This window comes from Rhinatrema bivittatum, chromosome 18, assembly GCF_901001135.1.
Source record: "Rhinatrema bivittatum chromosome 18, aRhiBiv1.1, whole genome shotgun sequence".
Classification (NCBI taxonomy): Eukaryota; Metazoa; Chordata; class Amphibia; order Gymnophiona; family Rhinatrematidae; genus Rhinatrema; species Rhinatrema bivittatum.
The window spans coordinates 51,078,220-51,097,537 of NC_042632.1; the positions used below are offsets into that span (position 1 = coordinate 51,078,220).

Here is a 19,318-nt window from a genome sequence, read left to right on the forward strand (position 1 = left end):
CTGCCACAGAGGGCAGACGAGCGCCTCCATCAGAGCTCACCTGAACAGAATCATTGTTGGGTTTGCGGCGGCCCTGGCTGTGTGTGCCACGCACGTCAGGGGTCTAACAAGCGAATGGTGAGGTCCGTGATCTGACTGAAGGATAAGTGCGACGCCTTCCACCTTCATGAGAAAGAAAAAAAACAAAAAAGTAGGAGGAAGACAAGTTTCTCTTTGGTTTGTATTTTATTGCAGGCCTATTCGCAGGAATTTGGGTGGATTTTTAAGGGCTTCAGGTTGGCATTGATTGTTCCTCGAGGTTCTGATTTCTTGGAATCTCAAATATCCCAGGGAGACGTTCAGGAAGGCAAGAATATGCCAAATACCTGCAAGCTAAGAGGTCAACCACCTGATCCAGTGGAGCGAACCCCGTAAATAACGGTATTCAGTAGGTGGGTGCCGCTTAACTGGTTTTAGCGCCATGGCTAAGGAAGGAGGAAACTGAGTCTTGAAGAACCCAGAAACGGGCATGCAAGGAGCCACTGATAAAACCTTGACAGCCATGGAATGAATTCTCTGCCAGCTGCGCCCACTGCCATTTTTAATGCTGGACAAGTGAAATGGGTAAGGGGACGTCTCCTTCATGACACTTCCCCCTGGTTGGAGGCAATAAGATGAGAGAGTAAGATTAGATTTATAGACGAGCCACTTGCAAAGGATGAGGCTAAAGGCGGCACAGGCGGTTGGGGGTGATCTGGCCAAGCCCCCAGCCAGTCCTGATGCTGACGGTCAGCAGTAGTACCGTCCCAGGTGAACTGACCCTTGACCTGCTGAAGTGTGCATGCTGCAATGCGCGGGTTTCCTTGTACCGAAGAACCCCCTCAAACTCCAGGCAGGAGAGAGAGCGGATCCACAGCACCCACGGCTGAGACATTTATTTATTTAGGGTTTTTATATACCGACTTTCTCGATATACAAATCAAATCAAGACGGTTTCCAAAGAACAAAACTTTCGCCGTAAGGCGTTACATTAAACAATAGATATAGTATTGAACAGGTAATGTGCGGCTTTACATTAAACAATCCACATATTGAACAAAAGAACGAAAATCAATAAATATTAAAAATTAGATGTGATAGATATATACAATATATGACAATAATATTGTCAAATAACATGAATAAATGATAGGTAAAAGGTCGGTATTGGGCTTTGTATTGAGCTATTTTGCTCTTTGATCGGAGTCGAAGTGTTCGCCTCTCCAACACCGACAGATCCTGCTAAAGCCTAGCGAACCTGGCAAACGGTGCTATCAAAAGGGGACACTTCTCAGGGTTCCCCCCCCCCTTTCATAAAAGAAAGCCATTCACTTACTTGAAATTATCCAAGCAGCCTCATTTCTCGACGTGCATGTAATGGTGATGCTGCCGAGCACTGCTCCCTCCTGCAGCTCTGCTGTCAGCTCGCTTTCCTGTGCAGGTTGCAACAGCCTGGGAACAGGGCTTTTTTTTTTTATGAATGGGAGGGAAGGGCAGCACTGCGCAGGCGCGCCCTCCCGATTCCATGAATGGGCGCAGGCGGCTGGCAAACGCGCCTGCGCCAGGCTCGGGTCGGGTTTTATGAATGGGGGAAGAAAGGCTGCTGGCTAATCTCTTCCTGCACCTCTAGGACGCGGGGAGAGCCAGCGGCAATCGAGAAGGGACGGCGACAGCAATTAGGCGGGGGCGGGGGGGGGACAGACCGGGATATTTATGGGAGGAAATGAGGTCATTCTACGCTTTGCACAGATACAGAACGAAATCAGGTGCTGCTGCCGCCGTGCCTGTTACCGTACACTGTGCTCTTAGTTTTCCGGGGTTTGCACGGTGCTGTGGATGGGTAAGAGATCAGCTACATGCCTGACAACATTTTCAAGTTAGGGGAGGCGAACTCTGGCTCTCCTGTGACCCAAACAGGTCTGTCTTTCAGGCTGGGCAAATTATGCAAATGAACGTGATTCTTGGATCAAGTGCATGCAAATATGTCTTGCAGCTCTCCATTGTGGAAACCCCGAACACCAGGACCTATTTGCCCACACGAGGACCGGAAGTTAGCTAACCCCTTTCTAAAAATGTATCATAACTTTTTATTGTATTGTTATCTTAAAGACTGGATTTTAATGTTGTTTGCAGTCCTTTGCCCTGAGGCTGTGTGGATGACAAATTTAAACTGAATAAGTAAACAAATGAGGTGACTAGCTGCAGATGTTGAAGAAGAGGTATTCTAGAGGCATGGTCTTGTGACTGAATTTTCAATGTGACAGGCAGATCAATCCAATTCAGGGATCAATCCAATTTAAGGATTTTTCCCCCCCCTCAATTTTATCTCTTTTCCTCCCCCTCCCCAATTAACCTAATCTGGTCACAGCAGCACCCCTTCAATCTTGGGTCCTGAATCTGACCACAAGATGCTACCCTTAAGCAATGACCACAAACCCTCCCTCCCCAGCATCCCCAACAAGGGGAACAGAAGATCCAATTAAGGGATTGAATTGAGGATCTTCTGCATGGCGCAATGAGCCCCCAGCTGGCCCTTATCCAATCCTATATTCTGATGAAAACTTAGATATACAAGACTTGTTGAGTGTTGGTCTTCTCTCCTGGGCCTATATATTCATGTACCTAAAAACCTTCTTTGATTGACAACTGGCTCTCTTTGATAATTTCCCCCTTTGTGCCTTGTATCTCAGAAGCCTTATAATCAACACACAGGATGCAGTGACATACACTAAACTGATGTGCCTGAGTAGACTTGACTAAATGTATTCCTTGGGAGGAGGATTAAGTAGGGGCACTGGGGAAGTTGTGAATGAAGACTCGGGGTGTGGTGCTGTAGCCTCCCTAGAGGTAGTTTCTGAGGAAGCCGAAAGGAGCAGGAAAAAACAAGCCAGCAAAGGAAAATAATTTTCAGCACTTTGTATTGGTTGCTATAAGAATTCCAGTGTGACTTCAGCAAGGACCCTCAGCTGATCAGAGCATGCCTTTTACTAAACTGGGACTCCGCTTCCTTTGCTCTCATCTTCTGCCTTCCAATAATTGTCCTTCACTTGAATAACTCAAGATGCATATCCTTGCCTTTAAGTAAAGATGAGGTCAGTTATCAACCTTTGGAGAGGGGATTAACACTTAATCAAAAGCCTTTTTATTTTTAGCTGAATGCCACAATCAGTCCAATGTCAGACCCGGTTTATTGGCTTGTATCCATGGAAATGTAAAATCACGGTAGAGCAGGACCATGAAGAGTCAGAAATAAGTCCACCACACCATTGCAACATCATAAATGACAGCAGAGGGAAGACCTGAAATGGCCCAGCCAGTCTGCCCAGTTGAGATTGTTTTGTAGCAAAAATATATGGCTCTTGCAGAAGCCTCTTTTCCCCAACTGCACTGCCTCCTGAGGGCCCAGACAATCGCATTGCTAGAGGAGCCAAAGCTCAAGCCAAGCTTTATTCTAGGGAAGAAATGTAAACTCACCGTTAAAATATATAGAATTCAATAATAAGAATTCTAGCTGGGCAGGACATTCATTTAACTTTGGCTTTATTGTCAGCATAGTACATAATTACAATGCAATAACTTCTATGATATAGTATTACATGCATTGAGTTGTTGGGGGGGGGGGAGCAGGGGTTTAAAGATATATAAAATCAATATTTTTTTCCTGAAAAATGTGTTAAGCAATTCTGGAATCTGGTCCTATGACCCTAAGAATGAAAACCAATTTGAGTGGCATTGAAAACCAATGTACATCATTGAGTAAACTGTTAGCACCATGTCACCTAGAAGATCTTTAGCAGTGGCTGTTGACAATGTTAGTAACAAAATTGATGATGCCAGACAGATTTACTTATACTGACATTCCCGCTTTTTTTGTCAAGTAGAAAATCTGAGTATTATTTTCAGTTCACCGTTATTGCTTTGACTCCCAAGTGAAGGCCATGTTAAAAAGTGTATTTTGTAAGTTATGGTTATTACAGAAACTGAAACCATTCCTGCAGTCAAAGAATTTCCGAACTCTTTTGCAGGCTTTAGTGATCTCCAAGTTTGATTACTGCAATTCCGTTTATATCAGTTTACCAGCATCAGTGTTACAGGCGTTGCAAGTAGTCCAGAATGCATCGGCCTGCATGCCAGCAGGAGCAAGTCCAAATGACCATGTAGCTCCTATTCTACGAAATTTATATTGGCTCCCAGTAGAATGGTGGATGAAGTTCAAGATTCTCATGCTAATCCATGATTTTGAATGCCAAGCACCAGTTAGTATTAGCTCATTATTAAGAATCCTTCACGCGCGTTAGACAATCTCGGGATATTAGACGTACCATCTATACGACTAGTGCACCTGAGTGAGGCTAAGGAGAGGACCTTGGAGGCAGCAGGCACAGTTATATATGGAATACTCTACTTATTGACCTGAGCAAAGAGAGTTGTACAAAAACTTGTAGGAAGCAACTGAAAGCGTTAATGTTTGTGCAGGTGTTTGGCAGTTGGCTATGTAATTTGTCCTGCGAACATTATAATTAAGGATGGCGATGAATGAGCTGGGTCTTTAATTTAGGACGGAAGGTTTCTGTTAAAGTTTAATGCATATTATGTTGGGGGGGGGGTGTTGTATAATTTTATGAATGTGAACTCTACCCCACCTTGAATGAGGATAGAGTTCACATTGTGGGTGACAAATGATTTATAATAAATACATAAAGTGAGCAGACTTATTAATAGGTGCCAATCCAAGGTCTAGATGTTTCGAACCTGGGAGAGATGATATGTTAAGATTGTCCTAGCACTTATGTTTTCGGCTTATTTTGCTGATCTCTGAAGAAGGGAAGCCTCAACATCCAATAATATCTCTGTATAAAATATTTTTGTCGTCCTATAAACTGTTCCTCCGCATCACCATCATTTCAAAACCCCCGCTGAGCAGACTAGGATGATCAGAAGACAGAACTTGATGGAGATGAAGATCTAGTGACCTCGTGCAGGAAAGCATGAAATAGGACACCCCCCCGTTCCCAAGCCATCTCTTCTTGCTTACTGGGATTCACTTCCTGCTTTGCTATACAAAAAAATCCTGCCCTGCTGTCTTTTCCTGTGTATAAACTAGACGGTGCTCCATGATTAGGAACCTTCGTTTTCAGTGTATATTTAGTTTTTTTCACAATAATTTTTCAGTTTTTATTACAACAAGAACAAAAATGGGAGAAATCAGTGGGGAAAAAAAGACCAATTTTTCCAGGTAAATAAAATGTTTGTTCTTATTGTAATAAACATTGATAAATTCCCAGGAAAAATAAACTAAAAATGAAAAACGATGGTCCCTATCCATGATGAATTCCAGGGGAAGGGATAAAAAAAACCATGCTGAAGGGAGGGGCCTGCATGCCAGGACAGACCCCAGTATTGGTGCTGCTGCTGCTAAATGGCATTCTCCATTAGTTCCATAGTAACATAGCGAATGACAGCAGATAAAGACCAAAATGGCCTGTCCAGCCTTCCCAGCAAGGCGTTTAAGGTTGTCCCTGCTGCTCCGCGCAGGTTATCCCCGTGTCTTCTACCACACCATACAGGAGGAGTGGAGGAGTCGCCTAATGGTTAGAGTGGCACCAGGGAAGGCAGTATCTTCTCTTACAGATGCTCCTTGCAACCTTGGGCTTTGCGTACACATTACTGTTTTAACTCCTGATGCATTGACATACCATTTGCTTACTGCATTGGGAGTAATCATAAGTACATAAGGCTTTGCCATACTGGGTCAGACCAAGGGCCCATCAAGCCCAGCCTTCTGTTTCCAACATTGGCCAAGCCAGGTCACAAGTACCTGGCAGGATCCCAAGGGGTAGAGAGATTCCAAGCTGCTTTTCCCAAGAATATATTTATTGAATCAGCCCCTGAGAGAGTAAACAACCGATTAACATTTACTCATTCCACTGCACTCATTGTTTTATAGATCTCTATTCCCCATCTCTTCTCCTGGCTGAAGAGTCCTAACCTCTTTAGCCTTTCCTCATGGGGGAATTGTTCCATCCCCTTTATCATCTTGGTCACCCTTCTCTGTACCTTTTCTAATTCTGCTCTATCTTTCCTGAGATGTGGTGACCAGAATTGTACACAGTATTCAAGGTGCGGTCTCACCATGGAGCGATACAGAGGCATTATGACATTCTCTGTTTTATTCTCCATTCCCTTCCTAATAATCCCCAGCTTTCTATTTGCTTTCACTGAGCAGAAGATTTCAACGCATTTTCAACGATGACTCCTAGATCCTTTTCCTGAATGGTGACTCCTAATGTGGACCCTTGCATTCTGTAGCTATAATTTGGGTTTCTCTTCCCTGTGCATCACTTTTCACTTGTCCACATTACATTTCATTTTTCATGTGCTTGCCCAGTTTCCCAGTTTTGCAAAGTCCTCTTGCAGTTTCTCACAATCCTCTTGTGATTTAACAACTTTGAATAATTTTATATCAGCAAATTTGATCACCTCACTCGTTGTTCCCATTTCCAGGTCGCTTAGAAATAATATTACAAAGCAATGGTCCCAGAACGGATCCCTGGGACACCATTATTTATTTATTTTTTTTGGATGGTTTGAAAAAAATGTGTGCTTCATTTCGGTTTTACTGTGCACCTATTACCTAGGGCCCAGGGCTGGAGCGCTAGATGCACCAGAAGGCAGGGGAGGAGCTAGGTTGTCTATAGTCACCACTGCCTCTTTGCAGCTCCTATAATTAGAGCCGACAGAGTCAGGACAGGAGGTGAATGATCTCCGGGTGGCTGATTTACATCCTGTTCAGTGGTGAGAGCTCAGCTCTCTGCTCTCGTCCGGCCACTGTCAATTTCCATTCTTCTCTGTGATAGAGATTTGAATGGGTGCCAAATTCTGGCAAGGCAATTTTTTTTTTCTAAAGGGGTTTTTTTTCCCTGGAAGGGGGGGGGGGGTCCTTTTCTTTGTACAGAGAGTTGGAACGTGATCAGAGATGGGAGAAGGTTCTTGGCACGTGTCAAGGCCTGAAATTATGCCCCATGTAAAACTTAAAAAGTTATTTGCCTGTTTGAACAGTGTATAGCGCTACACTAGTGCAATACAACCATGTGGCAAATCTTCAACCTCAGTTTCGAAGTAGAGCATGTTGTTGTGTTGTTTTAAAGAAGCACATCAGCCTTAGCTGACTCACACCATAAAACCCAGACATGGAGAAGATCCTATTTACATAGAAACAGAGAGATGACGGCAGAAAAGAACCAAACGGTCCATCCAATCTGCCCAGCAAGCTTATGGTAGCACCAGCCGCGCCATACAGGTCTCCCCCAGAAAGATATCATCAGGGGGTGGCATCTGCCTTGCAAGTTACCCCCTATACTCATTTTCCCAAACGGTTAAAGTCAGGGCTCTTGTTGGTTGCTGACCGAATCTAATTCCCCTTTATCTCTTGCCAATGAAGCAGAGAGCTATGTAGAATTACAAGGCTTGTAGGTTAAGGGTCGCACAGACTCATCAGCAAGTTACCCCCCATGCTTGTTTGTTTTCCCAGACCATAAAATTCATGTCCTCCTTGGTTGATGTCTGAAATTAATTCTTCTTTTCCTCTTTCCCCCCTGCTGTTGAAACAGAGAGCAATGTTGGAGTTGCACCAATAGTATGAAGGCTTCTTGGTTAAGGGTAGTAACCGCCGCACCAGCAAGTTACCCCCATGCACTCTTTTCCTCACTTCCAACAGTGTTTATCCCATGCCCCTTTGAAATCCTTCTCCGTTTTTGTCTTCACCACCTCCTCCGGAAGGGCATTCCAGGCATCCACCGCCCTCTCCGTGAAGAAATACTTTCTGACGTTGGTTCTGAGTCGTCCTCCCTGGAGTTTTATTTTGTGACCCCCCTAGTTTTACTGATTTCTCTCAAACAAGAGGTTTGTCAGTTGTGCATCGTTAAAACCTTTCAGGTATCTGAAGGTCTGTGTCATATCTCCCCTGCACCTCCTCTCCTCCAGGGTGTACATATTTAGGTCCTTCAACCTCTCCTCAGAAGTCATTTAATGGAGACCACCCACCATTTTGGTCGCCCTTCTCTGGACCGCCTCCATCCTGTCTCTGTCCCTTTTGAGATAGGGGACCTGCTCCAGAAATCAGGAATATGTGTTCCCGCCCCCAGGGAGTGCCATCATCCTGAGAATCCTTCTAGCCACAATAACAGCCCCAGTGGGGGAGAGAGAGTAAAAGCCCATCCTAATGAAAGCCCCCAATTTCAGAAAATAACTTGCAGATTTCAGTTCTTCTTGCCCGCTGCAGGTATGGGAGGTTTAGCAGGACAGGAGCCTATGTACTAAACATTTTTCCCGTAGTCACAAAAGATCAGCAATTCTTTAGTTATATTTGTATAGTAGAGAGGCGTCATAGGAATGTGCCGTATCTGTAACCTCCAGGAAATGTCTCATAATCCCCCATTCTTTTTTGCTTTGCTGCTGCTGACCAAAGTGCCGTATTTTGGTTTTGCATTTCCTGTGAGGAGTTTATTTAGCTCTTTTTATAGTCCGCAGATTTTCACATGTGTTCATCGCAGAGAACAAAGAAAAAACATGCATTAAAAAAAACCCCCACAAAATAACATTCAACACTGCATTTTTACAAAAACAAATAATAAAATGCAACAAATAAAATTTAAAATAAACTAAAATGTACCAGCATGGTATAATAAAGCGAAAAGTTCTAACAGGATGTCAAAGATCTTAATTAAAGACCTTAATCTGTTTCCTGAAAACTTTTACCTCCCTCTCAGCATGCACTTCAAACGCAGACTATTCCAGAACGTGGGTGCTACAAAGGAAAATGCCTTATTCCAGGTAGACTGTAATTTAATTGGAATGGGCAGTAAATTAGCAGCAGGCGACCTTCGTGCACGCCTCGCCTCGGAACAAGCTCCACCAGCGAGCAAGGATGATCAGTATTTAACAGTTTAAGGATGACTACCCTCAGTTTAACTTGTGCTCTCCATTTAGCAGGAGACTCCAGAGGGGGGGGGGGGGGAGGTGTGTCTGCTTTTCACATTAACTCCTGCCAGTGTTCTCGCTGCTGCAGGTTGCAATAACTGCAAAGCTCTAATATGAATCTTGGGGAATCGCACAGATTAAATACAGGGCCGGCACTAGGCTAACTGGCACGCGTGCGAAAACTGAAATGGGTGCTCCTCTCCTCTTCGGTCGGTCGTGGCAGCTCTGGTGCAGCAGTGGCTCCATAAGAAATTGCCATGCTGGGTCAGACCAAGGGTCCATCAAGCCCAGCATCCTGTTTCCAACAGTGGCCAATCCAGGCCACAAGAACCTGGCAAGTACCCAAACATTAAATAGATCCCAAGTTACTAATGCCGGCACCAAGCAGTGGCTATTCCCTATTGATTAATAGCAGTTTATGGACTTCTCCTCCAGGAACTTATGCAAGCCTTTTTTAAACTCAGCTACACTGACTGCCCTAACCACATCCTCTGGCAATGAATTCCAGAGCTTATGTTGAGTAACAAATTTTCTCCAGTTTGTTTTAAATGTGCCCCATGCTAACTTCATGGAGTGTCCCCCTAGTCCTTGTATTATCCAAAAGAGTAAATAACAGATTCACATTTGCCTGTTCAAGTCCTCCCCTCAGCCCTCTTAAGCACAGCATCCGCCTTTGTCTTTCTCCTGCCCAGCATGGCACTTCCTTTCCTTTGCCCAGCACTTTTACCTCTCCGACGCCCCTCTCTCTTTTTCTCGGTGCCTACATGATGTGAACGGATATGGGAGGAAGGGGTGCCAGCATGGCGGCACCCCCTTCGTACATGGCACCCTGTGCAGTTGCAAAGGTCCCACACCCCAAAAGCCGACCCTGATTAAATATTCCAGTTTACTATTTTATCAACTCGTTGGGAGGCCAGCACTATTTCCCAATGATCTCCTTCAGCACTCTTTTTCCTATGATAACAAAAACAGATTCAAGGCATATGTTTGGCAGGAAGTTATCATACTGGAGTAAGGCACAACAGGTCTGAAATGCTAGAGATTTACAAGCTTGCAAAATGCACAGTGGAAATCCTTATTGGAGCTTTACTTTTGCTTAATGAATAATCAGTTAAAAAAATTTAGAAGTGTGCATTAGTGGAACGTATTAAACAACCTGTGACTGGAAATCATTGTTGCCCAATCAAATTTCTATCTCAGTCCAGCACTTTTATAGAGGGTTATTTGGTAATTCACATAAGTGACAGGTATGAAGCATTTCAAAGTAGGGGGGAAAACCTCTTCAGGGAGTGGGGACTAGAGACCAAACAATGGCAAGAGATATTCCAGGGAAAATCGTTTTTAGGAAATTTTGCATGGCCAGACGTGGCAGAACTGTGCTCACAGCACCGCACCAAACACTGTTGCCGGTATGAATTCAAACAAATATTCTCATCAATACATAGTAAAACCTGACATCGCCAATGGGCCATGTTTCAACGGAAAGGGTCTGTTTCAGGGTTTGAATGCAGGGCCACAGATTTACAGATGTGGGCAGCACCCTCACCCTAGCAGTCGGTGCTTTTACCTGTGCTCTGATGAATGCCAGGTATCAGAGTCTCTAATCGAGCACTAATCCTTTGCTGACCCTGCAGGGAAGGTTCCTGCTTTGTGGGAGGTGATTGCTGATAGATTTAATGGCACACTTCCGGGCCGCAGGGATTAAAATCCACAGGAAGCCTGTTGTACTGGGCTGGACTGAGGCCTGGGAAAGAAGCAAGCGCTCTAAGGCTGGAGTCGGTTCTCTAATTCGGGGCTGGGGGAACCCTGCCTCTCCCTGGGGTTCTTTACGGAGCGATTTGCCCTGTAACTCTCAGAAAGCTCCTTGCCTTGCTGCTGCTAGCTTGAGTGTTTGGCTTCGGTTTAATATAATTGATTGAAACCCCCCCCAATAAATCTACTTTTAAGGTCTTTGTACTCAAAGGACTTCACACTTATTTCTGTTAACTGAATGCTGCTGGGCCATGGGAGTGTAGGAAATCCTAAATCTGCTCTCCCCTCACCAGCTTGCACGTAAGAGCATCGCAGTCATTTGCAAAGATGAACTTAGTTACAATTGTACGCTTTATAGTCCATCGACATCATTTGTAAAGGGTCTGGACGCTGAGGCCCTGGCGACATGCCAGCTCGGCTCCCACTCCCACCCATCATGCTGGGCACGTAATTACCTGGGCCTGGCCCTCAGGCCGGGAGCACGGCAGCAGGTGGCAATCCTCTTGCCCGCTGCTGGGCACACGGATGCTGGAAATGCAGTGCTCCTCGGGCGGTGGTCCTGCCACATCTTGGCCGCTGTGACAGCTTGCACAGAATGCTGCAGGCAGATGAAGGGCTGCACCTTCCCGGGTTACTTGTTCACTTGCACGTTCATTGTAAACGTCAGCGTGTGATGGGCACAGGGTATCTGAGAACCTGGGAGTGCTCCCTTCCCTCGCCCCGTTTTAAGATCCTGCAGGTTCGGTGGCTTCCAGCTCCGTGGAACCACCTTCCAGAAGCTTGAGGTGAGAATTTTCCTTTTAGTCTTTTTAGAAAGAAAAAAAAACCCCCCTCTTATGCCATCTCTCGCTTTGCTTGGAGCGGATTAATGTCTAGGTTGGATTTCCCGGCTTTTATATTAAGGATGTGCTTTGGCTTTTTTTTTTTTGTATAATAAAACCAAGTGCAAGCCATTCTTCAATGGAGCAAATAAACCAAATAGCAAACAACCCCTGTTCCACCCCAGTGTTTAGGAGCCGATAAGGACCTCATTGGTTTCTTTTAGATGCTTTTAGTTGTGCACCATGTGTTGCAGGATTGTTTTTCAGTGACCAATTGAAGGCGGACATTGTATAATGTGTAAGATAATGTTTTTTTGCTTAGAAAGTTGCTGGAGCCACTTTAATATTTCGGTCTCACGCCTGACTGGCCCCTTCTCTTTAAGGCACAGACGGGACCGTGCCAGAGAGTTTTACATGGCGGAGGAGTTTGAGCCCAGATCTGATTGCAAGCTCCGCGGGGGCGGGGCCACATGGTTCTTGCTGAAGTTTCCCCGGGAAGCGCCCTGCCTGCTTTTGGGTGCCATAAAAGCCCGGGACCACTTGGGCTGCCCCCTGCACTAAAGCCCTGCGTGGGCGATCGGACCCGCGGAGGGCAGGGTCTGCCCGGGGGGGGGGGGGGAGGGGGCTGCTGTCTCTTTAAGAGCCGGCCGGACAGACGCCCCGCAGCCTCACAAAGGAGCAAGATGCTGGGGAGGAAATGACTGCAAATGGCCTTGCAGACCCCCTCCCGCTGTCTGCTTCCCCCTCCTCCTCTGATGGGGCCCGGCTCCCGCCCTGGAGAGACCCGGACGATGCGGGCCGGCCCCGGCTCCTCGGTGACTGGGCAGAGCGGGCATAGAACCCTTTCGGGCCTGGGCACTGCCGGCTTCCAGTGGCCAGGGTGGAAGCCGAGGTCAGAGTTCACCAGCAGCCCCCCTGGCCAAACCCGTCCAGTGCAGCCCGGAAGGAGGGCTTTCTGCGTGCACTCGCGTCCTGAGTAATAATATTTATGCACAAACGCTGACGGGGATTTTCCACCCAGGAAGCCCGGGATTGCGCAGACCCTGGGCGCACATATGGTTCTGGCTTTCTCTCTTGTTGTTTGCTCAGGGAGAGTCCCACCCCCCCCCAGTTATTTACATTATTGGAAAGTACACACATGCGGAGGGAACGTAATGCTGTTTGCTTTCGGAGCATCGCATCCAGTTTAATTTCTTTTTGGCTTCGTTTTTACTTTCGTGCGAGCGAAGGACTTTTCAGCTTCTCAGTCTTGGTGGGCAATAAATAGCCCGGCTCCTTGTGCGCGCTGAGGTCCGGGCCCTAAGCTGTCCCCAAACAAGTGGAGGAGGGTGGGGGTTGAACCCCTCAGCCCCTCCCTCCCCCCCCCCCCCACCACTTGCCTGAAACGGAGCTGCCGAGCCAAGAGAAACGGCAGATGTAAAGATGTGAAGAGCCTGGGTGACACAGCCTCCTGATTGGCTTTTACTGCTTGCAATATCGATTTGGTTTTTCTTTTAATGCCTTCACTGCATGGGTCACTCTGGTGTCCGCCACAGTCCAGCCTAGTGCGTGTAAATGCGCCTCAGAGGCAGAGACGGGGCCTTTGCCTGCTCCTTTAGGATACATCAGCGGAGTGTGAGCACCTGGCCTGCTCAGGTCAGGGGGGGAGGAGTCCAAGGTCATCAGCCCCCCCCCCCCCCACAACCCTAGGAATGGAGACTGTCCAGGCTGGGAAACCTCAGAGACCACCCCCCGAGGTGAGGGAGGAAGGATATGATGGAGACGTTGTAATCCACAAGAAGCAGCCCCTTTTTTTCACTGGGGGGGGGGGGGGGGAGAAAGGTAAACACGAGGGCAGCATTAGAAAATATATTTTATAGCAGACAAAATGGTGGACACAAGGCGTAGTCTCCCAGGGCAAAACCAGGCAAGAAAGCTCAGGACAGGCTTGAAGGATCCTTAGTTGTGAAGGGAGAGACAGATATCATCTGTGGTCTGTCCGTGGCAGTGGGGGGTAACCTGCATGGAGCAGCAGTAACTACCCCCTCCTCCTCCCCCTGCGGGGCAGACTGGGTGAGCCACTTGGGTCTTTTTCTGTGGCCATTCACTATTTCCTCAGGATCCACCCTGTACCTTGCATATGGAAGCGGCGGAATATAAAATTGTTCTCAAATAAACCCAGTGGAGGGAAAACGCTCTTTCCCCCTCCCCCCCGGCCCTCTCTGCTTATTCTCCCTTCCCCCGCTCATTCATAATCCGTCTTTCGCCACCCCCCAGTCCCCATGGTTTAGTTCCTCCGTGCCCTCATCTCTGCTCTTCCACTGGCTCCTGACTGACTCTGCCTGGGTCTCAGCCGCTCTCGCCCCCCCCCCCCCCCCCCGCCACGTACAGTGCCACCTGTCCTCAGGCTGGGGAGAGTCAGCATGCCACGATGCCACGCCGTGGAAGACACAAAAGGACGGGGCCTGAACATGTCTTCAAATATCTTTCCTTAGGGGAATGGCAAGGGATTCCATTCTGGAAGGAATACGGTGACCACCAAATGGTAAAATATAATAATAAATACATAATAAAAATGATAAATAAAAAATAATAAATAAAATAAATGGACAATAAAAAAAAAAAAAAGATCTTCTGTTTACAGTTTGCCCCATTTGAGATGATTTCGCTGTGCATCTCCTGGCCCTACTCCTGTTTTACAGTTCTTCAGTTGCCCGTAGCCAGCAACTGGCCCCAAATCATTCTGAGCAGGGCTGAGGAAAGAACCAGCATTGCTTCCCCTAAGCTGTTAGGAAACCCCGCGGCAGGAACTAGCAAGCCTTTTATTTTTGCAAATGGAATCTGAAAGGAAATGAACAAATGCAGGGCAAGGTTTGAAACCAGGAAGCGTATTTGCTCTGCCTGCCAATCCTGTGTTCTGGGAGAAAGCCAGAAACATCTGCTTGTGGGTTAACAGATGTGCGCCGAGCGGGGAGAGCTTTAACCCCCTCACTCCTTCTGCATCACCTCCTTCAGCTGCAGAGTTTGCTGGGCCATCTGACAGCCACTCCCAAACCCCAGTGCAAACTGGAAAATTAACATTTTCCACTTCCGCCGTAAGAAAAATAGGTTTGGTGATTCTGGGATTCATAACTGCAAAGGGTTTAAAAAAAAACCAAATGTGGACATATGTTTGATTTCCTCTTAACGCTGACTCTTTTTTTTTTGGTTTGTATACACTATTTTTTATAATCCAATTACATACTAGGAAGCTTGGGCCCTTCTTCCTGTGGTTTGTATAATTTTGACTATAACTCATTAGCTATTTATTGTGAGAGACCAGGGGCCATAGTTTACTGCAGATGGGCCTCCAATCCTGGGAAAAAAAAAAAAAGTGATTATCTTGCTGCTGCCTGAACGTCCTGGGAATTGTAAAGTGAATGAAACGTGTCCTGGGCCTGCTGTGGACAGGAGGCGGGAGGGACCATGGGTCCAGGGCTCTGTGGACCTCGTCCGTGCCATGGCATAGGATATCCATGCTCCGGTGAGCCTTTGCTTTCTAGATGAGCACCTCCTGCTGGCCACAGGTGAGATCAATTAAAACAATACATTTACAGAAGGAGGGCTCTCTAGGAGGTCTCCTTGTGGATAGGTTTTGCTTGAAGATAAAACCAAAAATATATAAAGTTTTTGAATAAACAATTGAAAATATATATTTATAAAAGTAAATATTATATATATATATATATACACACTGGTGATCCTCAGCAGAAAAAGAATGGATTTTTTTTTTTTGGAAGTTGCACAAGAGAATCTTTTGAGACTTGTGGAAAGCGAGAGGAAATATGTCCTGTAGTCCTGCTAGAAGAGAGATTTTGCAGAGCTTTTGGGGTGCAGGACAGCCTATCAACATTGGGACCAACTCAGGAAAGAAATATCAGGGAACAGAAAGCAAGGCTGCATTATAAATGCTTTAAGTAAAATGTTAATACCGTTTTAAAAACTGTAACGGACCATCAGCAGGGCCATCACTTTATGGACCAGTGGTCCTCACGTGGGCTCACCAGGCAGGATTCCAGTTTGGCTATGGAGTAAAATCCCGAGCACTTTAGAAGGAAGAGGTGTGATGGGGTGAAGGCAGATTTTCAGGATTCTGCTTCCTCTCTCCTGTTTCGTATTGCAGCTTCTGACGGGAATCCTTAGTGACCTGGATGTAGCCAAATTAGTTTCACACTACTAAGGGAACCGCCCTCCCACCCAAATGCTGTTTATTCTGTTCCCCTACTGTCTCCTGCATTTAGCAGCTGGGGAAGGAAAACCCTTAGGTGTAAATTGGGCAGTTAAGTTTAGTTCTTCCTGCCAAATGTCACCTAGGGGCTACAGGGCTGTCCTATCAACAGCTGGAGCCGCCACATAAAGGGATAGAGAAAGGGAGGCCTAGGAAGGTAGTGGGGGGCAAGAACCGTCTTGGAGTTCAGGATCATTAGCTGTGAGGAAGTAAAATTAAAGCCAGAGGTGGGGGTGGCTTCTACGGCTGTCCCAGGAAGTCTCTGGTGTCTCTTTCTAGACAGGATGTCTTCCTATGGTCTACTTTGCATTCCTTTCATTCTAGTAGAAATATAGGGATTACATTCTCTGCAGTGGAGCCCGGCATTTCTAGGATTTCTTATTGTTTTGAAACGTAGAACTACAGGTCAACCAACACATTGTAGGGGAGCCTTTTTATTTTTTTATTGGACTAATGTGGTTCATTTGAGACCAGCTGTCCGGAGCTACGCTTCCTTCATCAGATCAGTGAAGAAGAAGGGAGAATGACAAATGGATTAAGCGAGTCCAGTAAGAGGGTGCCAGCTGCCCCTTGTTTGATTTTTATCTATATGAACCTAAATGGACTAATATGGCAACCACGCTACCTGATTTTTGGAATGCAGTATTAATTATTAGACCTAAGTCTGTCTGGTTGCTAATAAGCCTTAGGGTTAGGGTTAGCAACTGGCTGCCATTTTCTTTTTTTCAGGACAGGTTGATGGTTCGTTCATGTCCTTTGACTAGGATGCCGTCCTCATGTTTTACAGGTGACTGATGCCAAACCAAGTGCATGAGAATCACCAGGACAATGAAAAACGGGGGCATTCTGTTTTATTATGGTCTGGCATTTGTAAGGACACCCCATGTTAGGCATGTGCTTTTTAGTTTTCTAAACAGAAGAAAACCAAACCATTTAGAATGCTTTTAGTTTTTCTGGTTATGATTTTCACTCCTTTGGTTGATGCTTGTTTATCGATTTGCTATTATGTTTTAATGTGATTGATTGTTTGTATGTAGATGATATTTTAGTATTATTAATTTTGATGTTTTAGTTGTAATCTGTCTTTGAATTACTGCGGAATAAAAATGTTTATAAATCAAATAAATAATGGCGCAGGCCTGGGTTGACAATTGGCAAGTTTTGAAAATATAGAGCTGCAGGGCTCAGTGAAGATCCACCATGGGAAAAGAACTGTATTGGGGGGTGTGAGGAGGTTGGAGGAGTCCAGGGGACTGGAAGGGGGGTCTTTCATTTAACCAGGTTTGTTGGGCGGGAAGAGGAGACACTTTAGTTTTTGTTTCTGTTTTGTTGCTTTTTTTTTTATTTAATTTTTTTAAATAAACAAGAAACAAAAAAAAAGATGGGAAAATTAAGTGCACTTCCTTATCACTTGTGCATTCCCAGGTGTGTGAGATAAACCCCTCTGGGACAAATTCACTTAAAAGCATTCATGGCCTGTACGGAATCAATTAAGTTGGAACTAGGATACATTTCAACAGCGCTTTGGGATACATTCTCTCAATTTACCTTCTTAGGCATCCCATCATGCTTGCATTGTTGCACAGTCCAGGAATTAGGAGAAAGACTCTCAGACACAGAGCTCAGAAGATGCAGATGCTCGCACAAAATATGCTGGCATTTTAAGCATTGTCTGCCAGGGGCCTCCAAATAGGTCAACTGATGTACGTAGCAATCAAGCTTTTTCACAGCAGGTTGCATGAAACGAAGAGGTCGCAGATCACAATGAATGTCTGGAGAAATGATCCTGCTGACACCTGGAAGCTGTTGTGTAGGTGTTGAGTGTATGCTTCATGATGCTAACTGCATACAAATGTTGAGAGCTCTGTTGAGAGAATATGAGAGTAAGTGATTGAGAGCCTGTGTGTGTGAGAGAGCGAGAGTATGTGTGTGAATGAGTCTGTGTGTTAGAGAAAGAGACAGCATGTATGTGTGATTGAAAGTCTGTGTGTGTGTATGTGTGAAAAGACAGCATGTGTGTGAATGGGTGATTAAGAGCCTATATAAGTGAGAGGGGAAAAGCATGTGTTTATGTGCATGATTGAGAGCCTAAGTAAGTGAGAGAGAGAGCATGTGAGTATGTGTGTGATTGAGAGCCAGTGTGAGAGAGAGGAGAAAGTTGCAAGCAGACCATCCCTCCTCCTGCAAGTTCAAAACAATCTCAGGGCACCTGGATATCAAACGTTCCCAGGTATGCAGAGCAAAGCATTTTGTTATCCTTATTATTTTTCATTATTGGGTCTTTGTGCCTGCTGTTTTGAAATATTTTATTGGAGTCTGGACATTTTTTATAGGAGTTTTAAATTATTGGATATTGCATTCATCAGCTGTTTTGAAATAATCTGTTCTTTTTGTTAGTATGGTTTTACTGTTATTGGTTTTATATTTCTTGAGTTTGTTTTATGAGGACTGATGATGTTTCTCTTTTTCCTTTGTTACACTGCATACAGTCTCTTTGGCTTGTTGCGGTTTCCAGTTCAGTTTTTGTCTGCATGTTTCTATGTATGCTTTATGGTCTCTCTATTCTTTGTTAGGTGAGGGTCTGCACATGTGACTGAGGTGAGGTAGTTTCTGTGTAGGACTCTATAGCAGCCTGGCTTGGTCCGTTTTCCTAATAGGAGGTGTATTGGTGTCTTAAGGCCTGGTGTAATATGTTCAGTGTTGCCTTTTCTTAGGTGAGGTGGTTACTGTTTGAGGGCTGGAAGTTGGTGTGGGATGTTTAGTCTTTATGCAATTTCTGTTCAGACAGAGTACTTACCTTTTCCTTGTCATTCTTAACGATAAAAATAATACTGGGCCTTTATTTTTTTATGTCCGTCAGGTGTGTCACAATGGGAAAAAGGTTGAGAACCACTGACTTAGTGTTCAGAAAATTATATAAACAGAGGCTGAGAGTCCAAACCTTTCACTGGCTCTGGGTGAAGCTGACAGTATACTGGGCCAGGCCCCAGGTAGAAGTCCAAACAACCTTATCTTTGGGGTTCTCCCTTGGAACAAGGACCTTTGGGGAATCCAGACAAGCAGACTTGTAGGCACGCTCACCTCTGTGAACCAGATCTTGCAATAAGTTCAGTCTGGCACATGAACAGGGAGTTCCAACTTAGCAAAATGTATTTCATTCCTCACAAGGGAAAAACAACACAGATTCACTGCAGAATTTAAACTACAGGCTCACAGTAAGGGCACAGCACAATAAGAGCAGTAAAAACAAAAACCATCTATAAAATAAAGAGTTCATCTGTGGGGGGGGGGGGGGGGGAAATCCCAGTTCAGTTCACATTAGCAAATAGCTGTGGGGAGAATGTCAAAGATGCGACTTTCTTGATTAACTTCTCCTGCTAGTGGTTTCCATGAGCCTCCCAGGGGATTTGTCAAAAGTTAGGCCAAAATGCCTGGGAGCAGACTCCTGTAACCTCCCTTTCCAGGAAGTAGTTTGCGGGCTCGGCAGCACTCAGCATCGCCT

General features: G+C 45.5%; 1 long non-coding RNA gene across 1 annotated transcript in view; it reads left to right on the forward strand.

Moving 5' to 3' along the window:
- The first annotated feature begins 1,688 nt into the window (after positions 1 to 1,688).
- Positions 1,689 to 19,318, forward strand: part of LOC115079924 — a 107,673-nt gene continuing 90,043 nt past the window's right edge. Inside the window, exon 1 of the long non-coding RNA XR_003853446.1 lies at positions 1,689 to 1,858. This is a non-coding gene — a long non-coding RNA (uncharacterized LOC115079924). The remainder of the gene's footprint in view (positions 1,859 to 19,318) is intronic.